The following is a 10253-nucleotide window of genomic DNA, read 5'->3' as shown; positions in this document are numbered from 1 at the left end:
GTGTCACATAGGTGTAGATATTTAAAATTAAAATATAATTTAAATAATGACAAAAACCCAAAATGCAATTTTCCATATTATTGTACATTTTTGATACCCCCTTTGAGTGAAGGTGTTTTAATGGTCATTTTTAGATTTTCATCCTTTTCCCAGAAGTTCCCTATGTATGTTCTTGGAGACTTGCGGCTATGGTTTGGGTCTAGATGTCCTCCAAAGCCTCACATTTTCATAGGCTTGATCTAGAGTGTGTGAAGCTGGAATTGATTCATGGTGCAATGGTAGGCTCAAGGGCACTAGGTTTAAGGGTGTGAGTGCTACCTGCCCTAAGCAGTCTGAATAAGATAAAGGGGGCAGGGAGATGCTGTTAAGGTTCTCTTGTTGCCTTTGCTACTGTGTGGGCACCATGTTGTTTCTCCTCTGCTATGCCTGTTTGTCATCCCTGCCTTGGAGTCAGCCTATTATGTACTGAAACTTCTATGAACTGTAAGCCAAAAATACCTCTTCCCCTCCAACTTTGGGTGTTGGGTATTTTGTCTCAGCAATAAGAGAAAAGTAATTAACACACTTTATAATGTTAAAGCATCATAAACATGGGATGATCTTCATAAGTAGTTCTCTATCATATATAGATACACTACAAAATATTATTCAGATTTCATTTTACACAGGTCATTGTTAAGACTCTCCACATACTCTACATTAAACTTTCAGTCCTTCCTCTCTCATGTCTCAGAAACACTCAGCTAGGCTACTTGCAATTCTTTGAGTTATAGGAAACTATAACTCTCTTAAGTACTGAAGCTCATTTTACTTGCATTATGTTATTCTTTTAGAACTTTGAGTGTGTTTCAAACCCATCTCTCTAGATACTCCCCATGCCATTTTTCTGTCATTGTGTCATGCTTCATGTGGCAAAAGTCTTGTGAATTTGTCTAGCAAAGGAAAAGCACATGATAGTATTGCTTTGAGATCACCACATGTAACTAAATTTCCTTTTACCCACTTATTCTTAAAAAGACAAAATTTGTAGTAAATTAAAGACCAGACTTTGGAAAATTTCTCAGAGCTACTATGAATAAATTATCTCTACCACTTTCTCATCCTCCTTTTATAATGTACTAATTTTATGTAGTTCTATGAGAGTACTGTAACTCATATGTCATATATTTTCTATTTTATGAATTTTTCATGCCTTATGGCTTTGTAAAAGGAAGACATCATTTTTTTTTTAATGCTGGTATATTTGTTACTTACACTGGTGTCACCAGGTCAGCATTGGTAAGAGGAAGTTTTTGAGGCCCATTCCTACCACTCAGAGGGCCCACAGGCCTCAATTCAGGCTTGCTGTGAGGTTCTGCAGTAGTAGAAAGTGAAGGCTCAGGTGGAGATAGCACTGATGGTGTACCTCAACATACAAGCAGAACCACTCAGCAATGGATGGAACTTATTTGTTGCAAATATTTAAGACTATTTAGTCATTATCTTGTCTCTGAGCTACACTACAAGAGACTTCAGGAGCCACACATGATTAAAAAATACTTACAGAACTACTTCAGAAAATCAGTAAATAAATAAATAAACAGCAACAAAAGTCCTTGGATAGGAAAGAAGACTCCAACTTAATATTTGCCATATCGTATTATTGTAAATGTCCACTATTCAAAAAAAATTATAAGATGTAGAGAAATAAAATATATTGTCTATTTGCAGGTATGAAAGTAGTTAATAAGAACTGCCCCTGAGGAACACCAGAGATTGAATTTATGAGATAAAGACTTTTAAAAAGCTACTATAAATGTGCTGCAAAAAGGAAAAGAAACTATGATTAAAGTATGAAAAATAAGTATGGAAAAAAAGTATGGGAACAATATCTCACTAATAGTCTATCAATAAATAGGTAGAGTTTATTAAAAAACAGATAATATGAATTCTAGAGCTATGTGTACAATAAGTAAGATTTTTAAAAACTCACTTGAATGTCTTAATAGAAGATATAAGATGGAAGAAGAAAAATATTAGTGAATTTAAAAATAGGTTAACTGAGATTAACCACTATTATAAACAGAAAGAAAAAAGAATAAAGAACAGAGCCTCAGATAATGTTGCAATACCATCAAGCATAACAACATATACTTAATGGAAATGCTACAAGGAGACAAAGACAAAAATAATTGCCAAATTCTTCTCAAACTCTATGAAAAACATTCCTCAACACATACAGAAAGTTTAACTCCAGTCAGATATACTTTAAGAGAGCTACAGTCAGACTTAATCAAACTATCAACAGAGAAAGACAAAGAATCTTGAAATTAGTAAAAATACAAATGACTTACTGTGACAAAGGATCAATATCATTTACATCCACTATCTCATCAGACAACTGAAGGCAGATGTAAAAAATATTCATAGTTATGACTGAAAGATATAGACTGTCAACTAAGAATTGTACATTTAAAAGGACTATCCTTCAAAAATAAAGCAAAAATTTAAAAAATAAAGCAGAAATTGAAAGATTTCTAGATGAACCAAAGCTGAAAGACTCTGTTGCTAACAAATCTTCTGTGCAAGAAATAGTAAGGAAGTCATGCAGATTGGAATGAATGAATATTATAGATAGTATCTGAAATCTACATGAAGAAATAATGAACAGGGCTGGGCATTTAGCTCAGTGGTTCTGCCTCCTGCCTCGCAAGCACAAGGTCCCATGTTCAATCCCTGGCACCCCCCTCCCACAAAAAAGAAATAAAGAACAGCAGTTAATTACATAGAAAAATAATACAGACAATATCAGTATATTTTATTTATATGCTTTCTTGAAAATACAATTATATGAAGTAATAATTATATATATATTGAGCTGCATATATAGTGTTATTTATAGGACAATAACACTAGGAGTAGGAAAGGAATAGATCCCATTTGGAGCAGAGTTTTTGGGTATTATTGAAATTAAGGTTTTATTAATATGAAGTAAATTGTTATAAGTTAATATGTTAATTTCAGCCCCCAGGAAACCATGAAAAATAATAAAAATTATAGTAAAATGAACAACAAAGAAATGCAAATGGTACTTTAAAAGTCACAAAATAATTTAGTAATGGAGGAAGAGACGTAGAAAACATAGAAAATAATAGACACATATTCTAACCTCATAATTACATTAATTGTAAGTAATTTAAATACTCCCATCAAAATCAAAAGATTGACAAAATGGATTAAATAAATGTGATAGAGGCATATGATATGGATAAAAAGATACATTTTAGGTTCAAAAACAGAAGTTGAAAGTTCAACTAGATAAATATTTGTACATATATAATATATAGATATTCTATACAACCAATGACTAAAGGAAAGCAGTGACTAATAGATATGTTAAAATAAAACAAAAATATATTTTAAGACAAAACTCAAAACAAAGGGGATACTTAAAATTTTTAAGCAGATGTAATCAGCAATAGGCTATAACAATATAAAAAATACACAGTTGACCAAAAAAAGCAAATGAGCACCCAAATGTGAAGCATAAACTTAGCGAATGCAAGGGGAAATAAACAATTCAAAAATAATAATTGGAGACTCCTCTGCCATATTTTCAATAGTGAATACAAACATTCCATACATTATAGGGTCATGCTGCTGTGCAGCAGCGTCCTTTCATGGAATAGCACGCCAGAACTTCTTACTCCTGTCTACTTCTAACTTTGCACTAATCTTGCTTCATCTTCCAACAACCAACTTTTGATTACACTGATTTTTTTCACCACTATTTTCTGTTTTCTTTTTAATTGATTTCTGCTGCAAGTTTTATTTTTTATATAAATGTTTATTTATTCTTTCTGCTCACTTTGTGTTTAATTTATTCTTCAGTTTCTAATTTTTTAGGTAGAATGTTAAAAAATCCGTTTGAGATTTTCCTTCTTTTCTGAATAATTATTTTTTGCTACACATTCTCACATACGTATTAACTGTATTCCATTTGATATGTTATGGATTCTTTTTCATTCTTATGAAAGTATTTTCTAAATTTCCTTGGGATTTGTTCTTTGAAATTAAATGAACAATAGTCTAAAACTAGAAGGAAGGATTTTGAATGTTTTCACTATCAAAATAATAATGTCTGTGAAGATAAATATGTTTACCATGATTTAAACATTGCTCTATGAATCCAAATATCAAAATATTACAAGGCACCATAAATATGTACAACGTTTATGCTTTTATGAGTCTACTTAAATTTTTTCAAAAAATGGTTCTTGGAAAAAACCCATAACATTGAAAAAATTAGCTAGATTGATCAAGAAAATAAATGAGAGAAAATTCAAATTACTAAAATCAGAAATGAAAGAGGGGACATAAATTTGTTGGTTTATTTTTAAATTCTTTTTTGTTTTCATTGGAAAGGAAAAGGTGATGTGTGGTTTTAAATGTTCAAAGTGTACAAGTTGCTTTGTTACAATAAAACTACATGCGTACGTGAAAAAACCAAAAGAGGGGGCATTACAACTGACTATTCCCAAATAAAAAGAATTATAAAGAAAGTATGAATAATTGCATGCCAATAAACTAGAAAATCTCAGTAAGGGCCAGAGGTGTAGCTCAGTGGCTCTGTGCCTGCCTGGCAAGCGCCAAGTCCTGAGTTTGATCCCCAGTACCGGGAAAAAAAAAATCTAATTAGAAAAATTTCTAGAAAAAATGCAACACGAAACTGCCTAAAAAGAAATATAAAATCTCAACAGGACTGTAACAAAGAGTTGAATATAAGCCAAAACCTTCCACCACCACCACCCCCACAAAAAAATTCCCAGGGACGATGGCATTGCTGGTGAGTTCTACTGAACTACTGAAGGTGCCAGTGAGCTCATCTTCTCCTGGGTTCCCCCCCCCCCAGTCTTGGTTTTTTTTTTATACTGCAAGGTTTTCTAAAACTATTCCAAACTACTGAGGAGAAGGGGACATTTTTCATTTCACTCTGCAAGGGTAGGGTTAACCCTATTTGATTGAAATTTTTTTTTTTTTGGTACCGGGGATCTAACTTGGGTCCTTCTGCTCGCAAGGCAAGCAGCAGAACCACTGAGCTAAATCCCTGGACCCTGATTGAAATTTTATAGATGATGAAATGTGTAAACATTGGTTAGACAGATGTGAAGAGATCATATTATTCATAACTTTTTTGGCAACTTATAGAAGTTGATTTTAATCTGAAAAAAATGGACAGTCATGAAGCACTTGGGGCAAAGGATGATTTTCAAAAGCTAAACATACTAAACTAAACATACCTACTGCGAAACATATCTACTAAACATATCTACTGCATAGATAATTAATTGTAGATGCCAAAAATGTAAAGATAGAGAACTAAGTACAGGAGACTATGGCAGTCCACCAGGTAAGAGCTGATAATGGGTCAGCGTTGATATGTGTCAGATTATACCCATATTTCTGACGCAAGCATCTAGGTTGATATAAGTTCCTTTTACTGAGATAAGAAGAGGAGGAGGGTGAGCACATGTGGCAACGGAGACATAACAGGGTGAGAGATGTCAATGGCTCATTTTCCAGTTTCTCAGAGAGAATACAATATTGTATGTTTAAATAAATATATATTTAAAAGATTCAGTAAAACCATTGTAAGTTTCAGAACTCAAGTTAATACTTGATGTGCAAGAACACTGAGTCCAGAGTGAGACAGACATGCAAACATTAGGGCCCTAGGTCCTAATGTAAAATGATTAGAAATAGTAGCAAAATAAGAAGTTATGGAGCTAAGTGTTAAGGTTGTGTGTGAGATATGCATCCTGAAACAAGTAAGTAGAAAGTTAAAAATAGTACAGAAGCATAAGTCTTCATGATATAAAGTATAATTATATAAGAACATAAACTCTGAAGCCAAATATCTTGGTTACAACCAGCTTCTATCCTTCTGAATACCTTACGTGACATCATAGCTATCTATGTGCTTAAGCACTAGCTATAAAATAGATAACAACAATGCTGACTGCACTTCAGTGTTGTGCAGTTTAAATGCACTAAAGGACACTTAAGCACTATATAAATGTTCATGACAATGGTGATAATCATAACAATGCTGATGATATTAATTGTAATAAGGACTAAAATAATAACATAAGTGAAAAGTCTCGATAGGGATAAGGTTAGAAAAGTACATAGGAGTAAAATATTGAAGAGTCTTGTATGCTAGAATTTGGGTGCTATTTCACTACACAATATCTCTATTGAAAGGTTTTAAGCATGAAGTAACAATCAACTATACTTTGGAAGAGTTTCCCTGTGAGCAATGTGGGGAATGGGTAGCCAGGGGACACAACCAGGAGAAGAGAACAAATCAAAAGGCTTATACAATTGTTCACGAGTCACAAATTCAAAACAACACAGACATCTCTAAATTTCAGAATGTGAAGTCCTCCATTACAGTGAGTCAGAAGAGCAGGCATTGAACAAAGCTGATGATGGCTCAGAGGAATAGAATAGAGAACGTGGCTGTTACTCCTGTACAGCCAGCAGGGAGCTGGCTGGCACCTTTGAGCTTCAAAAGTGGCTCCTTGCCAAGATGAGATCATCAGGAATCGGAGCTCTGCTGCCTGTATCATTAGCTCTCTCCCCAGATCTGATCCTGTCTGTTCACCTAAGCTTTCCCACCCACCTTCAGGACAGGCCATGGGAGCCTCAGTCAGCTGTGCTCCCTGAACAGCAGACTGTCTCATTAACAACTTTTTAATGAGGTCACAGTCACTAACTCTCATTAATAGACTGGTTAGTCCGCAACCCCAAGGGCAGAGGACACTGAGGACAGAAGTCAGTGATGACAACACAGTTCAGCCCAAGTGTGGTTCATTGGAATGAGAAAGAATGAGCTCCTCTTAACAGACTCCTAGGCTTTTACTATTAGGTCTCCAGGGTTCCTTCCAGCTCTTAGAGACCATGACTCTGCTAACAGAGATCTGGAGAGAGCAGCCCCTTGGTGGGAGGAAGTGAAAACAGAGCCAAGTTATCTGGGTGGCATCAATTCTCGGCCTACAGGGAGTCTTGAGAAAATGAAATGTTCTTCAGGTTTTCTTGTATGCCTGTATAGATGGAACATTGCCCTTGAAACTTTTGACCATCTTGTCTTCGATAATCAAAATCCCTGGGTATTCCTCTTTATGTCTATTAATTTTTTGTGTGCTATTTTCTAAGTCCTTTTAAATGATACTTGATGTGGAAGTTCAGTCACTGGCACCCCCCCCCCCCCCCCCGCCATCTACAGTCTCTTAGACGGCCCATCCCTTTCCATGGATTCAACAAATCACCTCCTGGAGATGAAACATGGGCAATAACTTGATCCTTCCCAAAAGGATTAGTGCTAGAGCTTTATTATTGTCTTCCTACCTCCAATCATGTTGCAGACTTACATAGATACCTCATTCCAATGAACCCTCCTTCTCCTCCCCAGAGTTCCTCCTAAATATACATGCTGCAATTTGCCATTATCATGCTTAAAATCTTTATGACTCACCCCTCACCTTCAGAATAAAATTAATGTTCTCAGCACATCATATAGGCCCACTAATAGTTAAATTCTAGCTTACCTTTCCAATTTCTGTTCCTGACATTTATTTATCTATTCAACTATAGTCATACTGAACTATTTCATTTCCCCTTATGCAATGCATTTTTAGTTTCTTTAAGCAGTCATTTTTTATTCCCCTTAATTTAGAGTCTAAACCCTGATTTCAAATTCTGTGTCTGCTACTTACCAGTTGTGCAAGTAAATACAACTACCCTATCCTTCCATTTCCTGATTTGTAATAATAATTTTGCATAATATATATTTGTAATAATATAATTGCATAATATTTCATACATAATAATATACACTATGATATGACTAATGAGCATCAAAGAGTTCCACTTGTGGATCCCAATGATACTTCTGATTGATTCTTTAGTATTTCCTGCAAGCAGCAGTGAGAATCAGTTATGCAGAATTTTCAAGAATGTTTGCTATAATTGTAGCATAAGAAATCTAGGGAATAGGGGTAAATTTCAGGAAAGAGGGTAAATTAAATAACTAACATTTATTGAAAGGCAAGTTGTGTATTAAATTCTTTAAATAAAGTCTCAATGTATTAATTGTATCACACAATTTATAAAATGGGAAAGTATTATCACTTGTTCAATAGTCATAAGTAATGAGGTGTCAAAGCTACTATTTTAATGTAGGTCTGAAACCAAAATATCATGTACTTTAAAAAAACTGGATATATCTTCTCTAATAGGTAGAGGCAGAAGCTGGAGATGAGTCAAGAGGAAAATAGAAAAATGTTTAACATGGAGATTAAACGAGCCCTTAGGAGAGTGATAGGAACTGAAATGAAACCACAAAAATAATATTGAGACCAATTTAAATGGAAATGATCTGATGTATGTGAGCCATTTGGGGGGAGTGATTAAATGTACTTATGAAGTGACTTTTACTCTGAATGAGAAAGACACTGAGCACAGAGTAACTGTTAAATAAAGGGCAATAGTTATTATTAAGCCTTTGTAACATTACAGAAATTTTCTGTCTAAATTTCTCCCTTTCACTATTTTCTCCCCTACTTTGTTAACTTGTACTTACCTTTAAAGATTCAGCTCTGGTTCCATTCATAGAAATATGATCCTAATATTTTTCTTCTAGAAAGTCTCTGATATCCCTATGTATCAGATAGAGCTGAGTTCAATTGTCTTTGCCACACAAAGTATCTTGAGCTTATTACTCTTACAGTAGTTAAAACAATGCAATTGTATTTTACATACGTATTTATCAACTGTAGGTAAAGATTGCCTCTCATTTATGTTCATAGTCCTTGTTTGGCACCCATAGTCAATAAAAATTGAAATAAATGATGAATTCTCAAATTATTATTTTTACTATTGACCTCTCACTCTAATGTTTTTCTAACTTTCTCTACCAGCATTCCAATTTTGAGACTGCTGATGTTTTGTTTTGTTTTTCTTATTTAATATTATAACAAAAAATTTAAAGGGAATTTTGTTACTCACATACATTAATTGTACTACGCAGTTTGTTGGCAGCCCTCCAAAAAAAGCAAGTCACAGGTTGGACAGGCCTGCACTAAGACATTTCTGCTTAGATAGGAAACAAGGTATCTGCCTAACACAATGCTCCCAGAGTATAATGTACAAAATATACTTTTATGGATGCCATATTTTCCCTAATAGAGTTACAAAGCAAATAGTATTTAAAATTTATAAATTCATTTTGTAGTGTCCTACAAAAATGCTCTTTTGCTGCTAGTTGTTTTTCTCCAAAGCTTCCCAAGATTTTAATTCAAAAAGCTCACCATAAATATTGCCCCAAATACCCCATTATCACTCTGCTGATAAGCCTATTTTGTTTGTAGGGGTTTGTTTGCATACACTATGATAAATCAGTCACCCAACAGTTTTAAGCACCTACTGTACACCAGAGCTGCAAGCATCTTACATAATTATGACACATTTATGAATGATTTAACTGTGAATCAATTAACACATGGATCAAGAATGGTCATCAAAAGGAATGTGCTGAGCTGGTTAGCTGAGAGTCACATAAAGACCACCAAGGCAACTCTAATCCCTTGTGTGGCATGTCTACGTGATGACATTCTGAACCCAATGATTACTTAGAATAAAACTCTGTGACTCATTCCTCAACCACCAAATCTAAACTTTTTTGCCGTTATTTTTTTTTACCTCTCTGAGACTCAACTTTTTACTGATTTGTTTTCTTTATTCCATCAGGGAACCTTTCTTTTTTTTCAGTGTACTTTCAAGATTTCTTTTCAATTTTAATTTTATTAGTACATGTATGCAGCACATAATGATTACATTCCTCATGAGGATTGGTACATATACATAACACATTTTAATTCTTTTTTCATACCCTTCTCCTCTCCACTCTATCTCTTGATCCCCTTCTCATTTCAGAAAGATCGTTCTCCCTACTTCCTATTACTTATCTTTTATTTTGCACTTTATTTATATATTGAGTCTCTCATAAAAGAAACCATGTGATACTTAAGCTTGTGAGTATGATTTACTTCATTAAAATTATGATTTTCAGGTGCATCCATTTTCCCACAGATGACTCAAGTTTATCCTTCTTTTTGGAAAAGTAATACTCCACTGTGTACAAATACCACATTTTATTCATACATTTATCTGTCGGTGGACATATCTGCCTCCAAGATTTAACTATTATGAAT

The sequence above is a fragment of the Heterocephalus glaber genome, unplaced genomic scaffold (genome assembly GCF_053883595.1).
Source record: "Heterocephalus glaber isolate CG9 unplaced genomic scaffold, H.glaber_assembly_v1.0 deba00001428, whole genome shotgun sequence".
NCBI classification, from domain to species: domain Eukaryota; kingdom Metazoa; phylum Chordata; class Mammalia; order Rodentia; family Bathyergidae; genus Heterocephalus; species Heterocephalus glaber.
The sequence above is the reverse complement of the archived record's forward strand: the minus strand, read 5'-3'. Positions refer to the sequence as shown.